General features: G+C 54.2%; 1 protein-coding gene across 1 annotated transcript in view; it reads right to left on the bottom strand.

Moving 5' to 3' along the window:
• The window catches only part of LOC140421656 (BTB/POZ domain-containing protein 3), a 73,220-nt gene extending 63,911 nt beyond the window's left edge, over positions 1 to 9,309 (bottom strand). Inside the window, exon 1 of the mRNA XM_072506475.1 lies at positions 8,926 to 9,309. The gene's annotated coding sequence lies outside the window, so the exon portion shown is untranslated. The remainder of the gene's footprint in view (positions 1 to 8,925) is intronic.
• Positions 9,310 to 12,317: the final 3,008 nt, after the last annotated feature.

The raw sequence follows: 12,317 nt of genomic DNA, 5'->3' as shown, positions 1-12,317 counted from the left end.
GTGTCTTTGCTGAACTCCACCTTTGCAGTATAGCTGTTCCTCACACATGGGCGTAGACCATAGGTAGACTATAGGTGTACAAATTCAATCCTGTCCACAACAACGCGCATTTATGGAGAGCCACAGCTCTTCACAGTTATTTTCTTTCCTGATACCAGCCAACAAATCACCAAATTTATGGAGTTTGTGAGAGTCGGACCTAAATTGAACCACTGCTGTGTTAACCTAGTACCACTACAACAACTTGCATTTATATAGTGCCTTTGACATGGCAAAATGTCACAAGGTGTTTCAAAGAAGCATACTAAGATGGCATTTGACACTGAGGTCGCAATTCTCCAGAAAGATTTCCAAGTGTTGTAGCGAGCGGGAATTGCCGCGAGCTTCCCGGCGCTCAGCACATCGAGGCCGGCAACGCTATTCAAAGTTAATTGGTCCACTTTACGTGGCCTCTTGGGCTTCTCACCCCAAATGAAGGCTCAGCAGCTGATTCGCCAGGACCGTGCTCGCCAGCCCCCCGCCAACAAGGTCGAGCAGCACTTCGGCTGCACTTGCTCAGCCAACCCCAGCCAGCTCGCAACAATGGTGCCGAGGAGACCGGCCCCAAGATTCAGGGATGCTGATCTGGGGAGGCTCCTAGACGCAGTGGAGGTCGGGAGGGATGTCCTGTTCCCCTGAGGGTCCTGAAGGGTCAGCCATAGGACAGCCAGTGCTGCCTGGGGTGAGGTAGTGGCGGCTGTGGGCGCTGGGAGTGTGACCAGGAGGACTGGCCTCCAGTGCAGGAAGAAGGTGAATGAAATAAACCAAGCAGCACGAGTGAGTAGACAGCGATGCCCCCCCCCCACCCCGAGACCTCTCCCCACGAGAGCATCTAACCCTTCCTCCACCTCTTCCCCTTACAACCACCCCAACCCCTCCCTCATCCCCCCCCCCCCCCCCACACCATTGTGAACACGCATGTGGCTAACGATGCCCTCTCTGTGTCTCCTCAGGAAAAGTTCACCCACAACTGTCGGGAGAGGGACCAGACTGGCGGTGACGCGCCGGACACACAAATCCTCCCCAGCTTCAAGGAGTGTGCCCCGGAGGTGACTGGGGTGGCCGAGGACAGAGCGGTCACCAATGCGGAGGCTGGCGGACGCCGCAGAGGTGAGGAACCATCGGACTACACCCAGAGGACCTGTCAAACCTGAGTTGTTATTGCCTTACTGACTGACCCAACCCTCCCACTGACCACATGTCCATTCTCCTGCAGGTCCTCCAGCCGACGGCGCCGGCCTATGCCAGGTGGCCCCCTCTCCAGCCCCCCAGAAGACCACCTCAGAGGAGAGCTCCGAGGATGCTGCCTTAATAGTCGCGTCGCAGCTGTCATCCCCACCTGCCACCAGCGCTACATACACCTCGGCGGGAAATGTTAGTGGACAGGCTTTGGGGACACAATCTGGTGAACACCACATTGTCACTGATGCGCATCAGGTGGAGGCAGGAACCCCCAGGCGAGACAGCAGTCGGAGGGCTGCTGGATCCCAGGACCCAGCTGGGTCCCAGCCTGATGCTGAGCCTGTGGAAGCGTTACCCAGAGTTGATGGAGACGATAGGGAGCACCCGGGACATTCAGAGGAAGACGTTAGCGACACTGCAGCACGTCCTTAGCCGCTTAGAGGAGTCCCAGAGGCTGCGGGCATAGAGATGTTGCCGGCAATCCATGGCAGCACGGCCAACACTGCCAGGGTGGTGACCGCAGTGGAGAGCTTGGTGCACGATGTCAGCACCATGAGTGAAGGTGTCCAAGGCATCGCGCAGTCGGTGACGGCCATGGCTGAGGCCTCGGCAGAATGTCCGACTCACTGGGGGATGGCACCCAGTACCAGGCTGACCTCGATGAGCTGCTGCGTGACATGTCCCGCTCTCAGATGGGCATGGCATGGGCATGGCCCGAGCACTGCGGAGCCGGTCCCAGTCACAGGTGGGCATTGCCGAAGTGCTGCAGAGCATGTCCCAGTCACTGAGGAGCATCACTAAGGGCATCGACAGGTTGGTGCAGACCATGGAGAGCCGCCAGGGCTGGCTGAGCCAGATGATACAGGGGCAGCCAGGGCTCGAACCAGCTACTATTCCGTCAAGGTGAACCCCAGGGCTCTATGCCCACCGAGCGGGAGAAGGGGGCACTTGAGTGCCAACCTGGACCCATCCCATGCAGTGGCGACAGTGGCCACCAGCTCGCCCGATTCTTCCCCTCTGATGAGTCCGCTTCTTGCAGCCAGCACATAGGACAGGGCGGCAAGGCTGTGCATGTGCAGCCGACAAGTTAGCAGGGGCCCGCCAGGGACATCGAAGGCCACGGGATGAGGTAAGCAGCTGGCTGCTTCCACCTCTGATGTGCATCCTGGGGACACACCGAGACATAGTGGTAGAGCTAGGAAGGCAAAGCTCATCAAGGATCAGTGGGGGCACCGGGCGGAGGGGGGGTAGGCGGGTGGTAGGTAAGGAGTGAGGTGGATGGGGGTGGGGAGGGGCCAGCACCATCGGGAGAGTGAGGAATTGTCAAACACAATAAACACCTTTGTGCACAACCAGTATGATGCCTCTGTCACCTTCTTCCGCAATGCGGGCCGACCCCTAAACCTTTGGCCCATCTCTCCAGGCATCCCCCCCTCCCCTTGGCACTACCCCACACTCCGGCCTTAGACATGTCCCCGAAGCTGTGTCCCACTCCCTGGGTGTTCGGATCTTGGCTGCTGTGTGTGGTGTGGCCTCCCGCAGTGTTCAGCACAGTTAAAGGCATGAAGGTGTGATTGGGATGCTAAGCAAAGACACCCACATGCTACATGGCCCGCCCACCTACGGGAATCCACTTGGCATCTGTGAAGTGTTCACGCGACCACGATTGCCAATCCCCTATTAGCAAACGCCTTCAGTCATGCAGCCAGAGGTCTCGGCAGTCGGTGGGGGTTATGGATGGTCATGGGGGCAGACAGGCAGGGACAAGGGTTGCCCCCGGAACGGATAAACATGATCCAGGAGTTGACATGGTGGTGCAGTGAGCGGTTGCCCCCGAGCGGACACCCCCACCCTCCGATGGTGGCCCGCCCCTGCGGAGAGTCCCCCAACCCCAGCCGAGCGTCTCCTCACCGAGCACAGGAGCAGCAAGCCCAGCACCCTGTCAGTAAAGATGGCTGCTCCCCCCCTTGGCTCCCCAAAGAAGTCCTTCTGCCAGGTTCATGTTTTTCATAAGGAGTACTAATCGGTGCCAGCGTGAGCACTAGCTGGGGAGGCCGCTGAAAGATGGGAGGCTGTTGGATATGGGGTGGCTCCTGTTATTTGTATGGAAATGGGCTTTAAGTGGTGATAATTGGTTTCTCGCCAGCCGAGATCCTGATTTCGCCTACGGGAGCGGGCTGGTTACATCACAAACTGTTTGGCGCCTTGCGCGGTTCTAATTTTTTGGCCACTTCCGCTATTCACTGGCCTCGTTTTGCCTTGAGCGAGAGTGTAACGAGGCCGGAGAATTGTGCCCTGAGTTACATGAGAATAGATATAGGACAGCTGCCCAACCTCTTGGTTTGAAGACATAGGTTTCAAGCAGCAATTCAGGATTGGTGAGACAAGGAGCTGGAAAAGCAGTTCGCCACGACGCAGCGTGGCCGTTGAATGCCGGGGAGACCCCGGTCTCAGAATCTAACTGGCTCGCAGTGCCTCGTGAGATTTAACGTTATCTCGCGAGGCGTTGTGATATGAATCCCGCCCAGAATGGATCACTTTTTAGCAAATCTGCATATTAGAGCGACAGGGAAAGCCTCACTCTAATGTGTAGATTCCCAAGGTACCTGAGGCTTTGGCATTCAACCATTGTGTCAGAGACCTCGGGGGCCAGATGGAATGGCACTTGCGGAGGTATCCCAGGGGATTGGAGGCGCCCAGTTGCATGCCCTTTGGGCAGGGTGGTACCCTGGCACTGGTGCCACCTGGGTACCCTGGCAGTGTAGGCCTGGCATCCTGGCAGTACCACCTCGGTGCCAGCCTCGCATTGTAAAGGTGCCCAAGTGGTGTTGGCATGGGCACTGCCAGGTTGGCACTGCCAAGCTGGCATTTTTTGCAGGCGCACAATCAGGTCGGGGTTGCCTGGCATGGGTGATTGAGGGGGCCGGGGACCCTGCAATATTGCATTCAGGCTTGGAGGGGGGGACGGTCGGGGTTTGTGTCTCTCTCACTACAATGGGGAGTTCCGGCGATCGGAGCTCCCCACTGTAAAAAGCGGGGCTATGTGCAGCCTCGGTCGCGCGTTGCTCGTTCACACTGCGAGTGCTGGGAAACACGCGGCTTAACGCGCTCGCTAGTGGACTTTATTCCTTTTGGGAGAATGGTGCCCTTGGGCGCAATTTGGATATGGGGAGCAGAGTTTTGGATAAGCTCAAGTATATGTGTCTTTCCGAGAAAAGCTTCTTCCTCCTTTAAACACCATCATAGTCTGGTATGTATCACATCAGATGTTGTTGAACAATATCTTTTTCTGTGTATCGTTTTATTTGTAAATAAATTTGAAAGGGACTTAGCCTGTATAAAGTGGTGTTAGTGTGAGACTTTTGAAAGATCATTGACCTGAAACGTTGGACTGGATTTTACGGGGCACCGTGGTCCCGACCCTCCAGCTAGAAAGTCAATGTGCAGCCTATCCACAAGCCAGACAGCAATTTAACACTGGGAACAGCTTTAAGGCAAGACTATTGCTTCTATCTTGGGAGAAAATCCCGCCTTAGAGAGCTGCCGGCCAATTGGACGGCTAACGGCTCTGTGGGCTTAGCAGTGCCAGCCAGAAATGGTGGCCACTGCTGGGGCTACAGGTAGTTTCCCCACGCAATGGAGCCAAGGTAGGGTGAGAATCTTAGTAAGATGGGATGAGGGGAATGAGGTTAGGTCTAAACCAGGGGATGATATTGAAAGGGGTGTCTCAGTTGGGCCCAGATCCACAAAGGAAGTTGTCCCCCTCTTAAAGCTGTTGGGCATCCCACATGGCACAGGTAAAATGCAGGTGGGGTGGGATAAGGCCCTTAAGTTGTCACTAATTGACCATTTAAGGTCCTCAATACACTTGACGGGCCACCCGACGACTCCCTTCCCCTTCATAAAATTTTAGACATGTTGGGGTAGGGGGTAGGCGGAGCAAAAGACCATCCACTAGATTTTGTGTATCCCCCGAACTTTCAAACCCGCTGGAAGGGGAGATTAAAATCTAACCATTAACTCTGTATCTCTCTCCACAGATGTTGCCTGACCATCTGAGTATTTCCAGCATTTTCTACTTTTATTTCTTCATGTGAGCTAATTCTTAATTATTTCCATATTTCCTTTTGTGGAGGAGTCAGGCACTTAGGGACACAGTTAAAGTGTAAGAGGTGTCTCCTTCAAGGCGAAGATGAGGAGAATTCTTTCCTCCCAGAGGGTCCTTCCCCAGAGAGCAGGGGAGGTTAGGTCTTTGAATTTATTTAAGTTAGACAGATCTTTTTGATCGACAAAGGAGTCGAGGGTTATGGGGTAGCAGACAGGAAAGTGGAACTGAGGCCACATTCAGATGGCCATGATCTTACAGAATGATGGAGCAGGCTTGAAGGACCAAATGGCCTACTCCTGTGTCATGTGTTCCTATGTGCGACTACTTTGTTGTCCAAATTAAGAAAAGACAAAGGGCACCTGAAATGCTCTTGAGTAAATAATTTAACATCATTTGGGGTTTATTGTTGGACCTGAGCTACACTACTTTAGTGCATCATTGAATCAGATTAAACTTCAAAGGAGATAGCCAGCTGCATAGAGAAAGCTTTGCCAAGCCGCTTAAACAAGGAAAGGAACTGGAGACAGTACAAACTATAACAGCTCAAGAAGCACAAAAAAGTCATAGCTTTCTAATGCAATCCCAAAATCACCAATTATCAATGTGTTACTTCCTACCAAGTCATGGAGTGAGACAACACTGAAGGAGGCCATTCTGCCTATCATGTCTATGCTGGCTCTTTCAAACAACTATCCAAATAGTCCAATTTTCTTACCCTTTCCCCATAGCCCGTCAAAGTTTCACCATCAGGTATTTATCTCATTCCTTTTGCGAGGCTTATTGAATCTGTCTCCATCGCCCTTTCAGCCAGTGCATTTACAATCACAACAACTTGCTGTGGAAAAAATATTCTCTTCATTTGGCCTTTTGTTCTTTTGCCAATTACCTTAAATCCTTATTGTCTGGTTAATTTGCCACTGGAAAGAATTTCCTCTTAATTCCTCTTTTGAAACCCCTCAAACTCTTGGACACATACATCAAATCTCCTCTCAACTTTATCTGCTCGAAGGAGAGCAACCCCAGCTTCTCCAGTCTTTCCACATGAGAGAGGTAACGTTCTAATAAATCTCCTCAATGCCTAGGGTTGCCAACTGTGATTCAATGTATTTCTGGAAGTTTCTCAACAAAGAAGCCTGGGACCAGGTCCCACCTGGGCCAGCATCAGGTCGTGGCACAACCTTCACGAGAACATTGCTTTGGGACAAAGGAGTGTGGTGTGATGGAATTCCTGGTCAGTTGCTTGGTCAGTTCTTGTCTCTTTCTGCGAAGTCCCCGCATAAGGCGGTAGATATAAAAAAACATTTGCCCCACTAATGATCCCACTCTGATTGCCTCCTCCATGTCTCCTCCCCAACAAAGAAGTGGAGTCCTGGCCTCAGCATAACCAGGCCTTGCCTCATAGTCCTTCTCTGCTCACATTGTTTTCAAGCTGCTAACTCCTAGAGATTTAAGAGCTGCTTTGTCACAGGTGAAAGGGAAATGAGGCAACATCTTTGTGTTTTATCAATTCTGATGGAAAATTATTTTCACTCAAATGGTGACGGAAGAACATGATCAGAAGAGCATAAGTACATAAGAATTAGGAGCAGAATAGGTCATTCGGTCCATCTGCCATTCAATAAGATCATGGCTGTCCCCCATTCTGTATTTTCCCCATAACAATTGTCTCCCTTGTAGATCAAATAGCTATCTAACCCAGCCGTGAATATATTCAATGACCCAGTCTCCACTGTTCTGGCAAAGAGAATTCCAAAGACAATTCCTTCTCATTTCCATGTTAAATGGGAGACCTCTTATTTTTAAACTGTGCCCCCAGTTCTATATTCCCCAGAGGGAAAACATCCTCTCAGCATTTACCCTGTCCAGTCCCCTCAGGATATTGTATATTTCAATAAAATCACCTCTCATTCTTCAGAACTCCAATGAGTACAGGCCCAACCTGCTCAACCTCTCCTCAGAAGACAAGCCCCTTCATCTCAGGAATTATCCAGTGAACTTTCTCTGAACTGCTTCCAATGCAAGTATATCCTTCCTTTAGTAAGGAGACCAAAACTATCCAAAGTACTCTAGGTGTCGGACCTGCTTTATAGTTCAAGTATATATATCTTGTTTTTATTCACCTTGGGAGGTGATAGCAAGCTCAACATTTATTGCCCATTCTTAATTGGCCTTCAGAAGGTGGTGGTGGCGAGCCATCTTCTTAAACCGTTGCAATCCATGTGATGTAGGTATACCCACAGTGCTGTCAGGGAGGGAGTTCCAGGATTTTGACCCAGCGACAGTGAACGAATGGTCAAAATTGTTCCAAGCCTGGATCTATCTTATGCTCCTCTCTGATTGCCCCTTGTTACTGTCTAACTACTGAGCAACAAACATGTCTGGTGCTGAATAGCCCAGCTACAGATTATCTTAATTTTTGTAAACTTGTGCCTTCAATAAACTGCTGTATCATTTTCCAGTGCAGTGACTACCAAGTGCAGCGGTATACTGGATTGGAAAGATTTTATTCAAACTCAACAGTGGCTGTTTATCAATTTAGCCAGAATTTTAATGATGTCTGAAAGTTAAATACTGCAGGCTGATCAAAGGTCCCGTGACATTCCCATGTAAATTAGTCCAAGTCAAACCAAACTCAGAACTGCCCGCCAAACAGCACCCTTTTCTCCTGTCGCACAAATTGTTGTGCTGCATTGAAATTTGGTATTCTTGTTTGTCCTAACAGTGCAGGGTGCAAAGCTTCGACAACATGCATCACTTTTCAGCAATATGCATTTGCAAATGTGGCTGCAACATAGTAGGAGTTGTAAACAACCTAAATAATGATTTTAAAATCGTGGTATTAAACTAAGATGCTGCAATTTCTCAAATCACTTTCGGTTTGCAAACTACCGTTTTTGAAAAAACTCCCCTGCGACCCAACTTTTCCAGTCTAACTCTCCCCCCCCCCCTTCCTCCAGTTAATGATTCTCCAACCTCCCACTTCCCCTCCATTGAGCCACATTTATCAGAACCCCTGATGTTGCTGAGAAAGAGTGGAACTGGTGGAAAACAAGGTGCCATTGTGTTCCACTGCCTCTGCTTATCTTCCAGCCGACAGCTCTTTCTCCTGTGATTTCAACTAGGCGCCACAGAGAGGGTGATGGAACTGCAGGCAGTACCATCAACGGAACACAACAGGGTAACTGCTCAGAACTGTTGGGAAACACCCAGACCGCAAAAACAGAAAAGGGAAGGGAAATGGAACAAGGAAACTTTGGGAAACCCGAAGAGGTGAGCTCTTGCGGGACGATTTTTGAACAAAGCCGGATGAAGTAGCAACACCAGCACCTCACTCTCGCCTGTAAAACTTTGTTCCAAACGAAAAATTGCACCGTCAAATTTCAAACAAAGGTACAATGAAGGATAATTACCAGAGCGTGAATTTCACCGCCCCCTGACTACCCCCCCCCCCCCCCCCCCACAAAACAACTGCTGTGGATGTGATCCTGAACCCCCAGGACGGAGACCTCTACCCCCTCACCCCTTCTGCCCCACCGGCCGCTGCTACCGGCCGCTGCTACCCCCTCCCCTCCCCCCTTTTGTTGTCCCTCACTGACCTTGCTCCGATGTCGATTCGGATTGTTGCGGTGGGATCAGGACCCTTCAATGCTTCTGCTTTCTCCCCCCACACACCAGGAATTAACCCCCAGCAACAGAGGGGGTGGGGTGTCAGTGATCGGAATGTCCAGTCGCAACTCTCAGCATCCTGAAGCTGGTTTGGGTGGGGATAAAAAACCGGGAAGAGCTTTTCAAGTGAGGGTGGGGAGAGAGAAAGACACCTCCCAGAGAGATTCAGGGCAGGAACACCTCTTGCAAGCGACCAGAAGGGCTTCTATTGTGTGTAGTCGGGGCATCTGCAGCCCCCATCACCGGCCCCCACCGCTCTTTCTGAATTGGTAACCAGAGGGCTGAATCATATCCCTCGCTCAAATCGCCAGTCAAATATGTGAAACATGCATGTGTGTCAGCATTGCAGTGCTCCTGCATGCCTTTCACTCACCACACAGCCACCAGTCTCACTCACCACACAGCCACCGGGCCAAAACACTCTCAAAAAAGATGCAACTTATGAAGTTGAAATAATTAAACAATAACATTACACCCCGAGTTTGCGCCGGGTTTCCCGCCCAGCGCAGTCTGACTGAATTTGGCCGCTCGCAACAGGGGCGAAATTCTCCGTTATCGGCGCAAAGTCCACCGATTGGCGCAAAAAACGGCGCAAATCCGACTTGCGTCACGTCGGAAAAATGGTTCGAAAGTCTCCGGCCCGAAATGGGCTAGCAGCGACGTAACGGGATCCACGCTTGCGCACGTGGTTCACGCCGTGCAGCATCATACACGCCGCACGACGTGACGGCTCATAAGGCCGCGCTGCTCCCCTCCCACCCGACGGAACACCCGACTGGATGGCTGGCCGCCGCTCAGCCCCGAGGTTCCAGTCACGGGATGTGGAGGCGCTCCTGGACGCAGTGGAGCAGAGGAGGGACGCCCTGTATCCCGGGCACGGCCGCAGAGTTGCCCCACGCCACAGCCGGCGTCTGTGGAGGGAGGTGGAAGAGGCCGTCACCGTTGCGGCCCTGACACCACGGACAGGCACCCAGTGCCACAAGAAGGTGAACAACCTCGTCAGAGCAGCCAGGGTGAGCCTCCCCCCCCCTGCCCGATATCCATATCCCCATATCCCCCCTCCCCCATATCCCCCCTATATCCCCACTCCACCATACCCCCCTCCCCCATATCCCCCCTCCCCCATATCCCCCTCCTCCATATACCCCCTCCTCCATATCCCCCCTCCCCATATCCCCCCTCCCCCATATCCCCCCTCCCCCATATCCCCCCTCCCCCATATCCCCCTCCCCATATCCCCCCTCCCCCATATACCCCCTCCCCCATATCCCACATATCCCCCCTCCCCCATATCCCCCTCCCCATATCCCCCTCCCCATATCCCCCCTCCCCCATATCCCCCCTCCCCATATCCCCCCTCCCCCATATCCCCCCTCCCCCATATCCCCCCTCCCCATATACCCCCTCCCCCATATCCCCCCTCCCCATATCCCCACTCCCCCATATCCCCCCTCCCCCATATCCCCCCTCCCCATATCCCCCTCCCCCATATCCCACATATCCCCCCTCCCCATATCCCCCTCCCCATATCCCCCCTCCCCCATATCCCCCCTCCCCATATCCCCCCTCCCCCATATCCCTCTCCCCCATATCCCCCCTCCCCCGTATCCCCCCTCCCCCATATCCCCCCTCCCCCATATCACCTGATCACTGCCTGCGTGTCTAACCATGCATGCTTCATTGTGTATCGCAGGAGCAAACGTCGAGGCACCCATCCCCGCAGATGCAGACCGCCCGCAGGATGCCCCTCGGAGGCTACGGGAGACGGAGGGACCCGGACCGTCCGGCATGCGACACCCGCAGGATGCCCCTTGCACACCACGGGAGACAGAGAGACCTGGAGCGACAGGGAGACGACACCCCCGTCACGTGCGGGAGCGACGACGCAGGCGTGTGCCACCCAGCGACGAGGGGGGCAGCCACAGGCCCCCGTCACTCCGAGCCAGGACACCACTACCCAGGACACCACTATCCAGGACACGACTACCCAGGACACCCCTACCCGGGACAGCACTAGCCAGGAAGACGAAATACCGGACAGTGACTCAGCGTGGACGCCACCCCAAAGTGCCATGGACTCAGAGTGGGACGAAGCGCACGACACAACGCCACTGCTGTCACCAACACCCTCCGCCATCGCAGAAACACTCACCTCGGTTGGGCACTTTACTGATGAGGCGTCTGGTACACTCACTGGTGCGCACAACACAGCCGTCCCGGTACAGCAGGTGGAGGTAGGGGCAGCAGAGGGGCCGGGCGGTCGGAGGGCAGCCCAGCCCAAGGTTCCTGGAGTTACCACACCCAGACATAGATCCGATGCAACCACCGACCTGGAGACGAGCGAAGAGGGTGACGGCCGGCTTGCGGCGGCTGCAGTCGCAGGTGGAGTCCACCCGCGTCCAGGAGCTGGGAGTGGTCCCGGTCATGCGTGCCACCCAAGCCGACACCACACGGGTGGCGTCCGCGGTGGAGGCAATGGGTGCGACGGTGTCAGACATGGGGAACGGTTTGCGAGGCCTGGGGCTTTCCGTGCATGCGGCGTCTGTGGCCCAGGACATGGCTACCCTCTCACAGGAGGCCATGAGCCAGTGCCAGCGCCAGGTGGCAGAGGCGCTCAACGCACTAGCCCAGTCTCTGCAGGCCATGGCCCAGTCTCAGCAGGCCATGGCCCAGTCTCAGCAGGCCATCGCTGAGGGCATCGGCGCCATTGGCCATGTGCGAGCCGGCGTCGCACTGTCACAGACAGGGTTTGCCAACTCCCTGGGCTCCATGGCTGCAAACCTGCAGACCCCTGTCGATACCAGCACAGGCCTCCAGGACTGGCAGCGCCAGATGCCGGGGGGGGGGGCGTCGGATGGCCAGTCCGTTCGCATCCCCCACCCATGTAGAGGCCTGGGGGCCATCGGGCACCCCGAGGGAGGAGGAGGTGGTGTGGTCCGTCCCGGGTCCCCCTGTAGGGGAGGTCCCGGTACACCGCGACACCTCGGACTCCCCCCCTTCCGTCCCAGGTGCATCGGGTGGGCAACGGGCAGGACAGGCTGGCAGCTCGCCATCCCAGTCGCCCGGGCCGCAGCCTGGCCCATCTAGGCCAGGACGCCCCAGGAAACAGCCGCCAAAGGGATCCAGTGTCAGAGGGCAGGAATCACAGGAGTCCACCTCCAGTTCTGCTGTACCGTCTGGGGAACCACGTAGACGTAGTCAAAGGGCCCGTAACGCCAAACAATTAGACACTGAGTAAGTTGGCACGGGTGCAGGGCACAGATGAGTTTTAGGGGCTAGGGCACGTGCATGAACTCGTTTGGTTATTAATGTCAATGTTACA

The sequence above is a fragment of the Scyliorhinus torazame genome, chromosome 1, assembly GCF_047496885.1.
Source record: "Scyliorhinus torazame isolate Kashiwa2021f chromosome 1, sScyTor2.1, whole genome shotgun sequence".
NCBI lineage: Eukaryota > Metazoa > Chordata > Chondrichthyes > Carcharhiniformes > Scyliorhinidae > Scyliorhinus > Scyliorhinus torazame.
The sequence above is the reverse complement of the archived record's forward strand: the minus strand, read 5'-3'. Positions and strand labels throughout refer to the sequence as shown.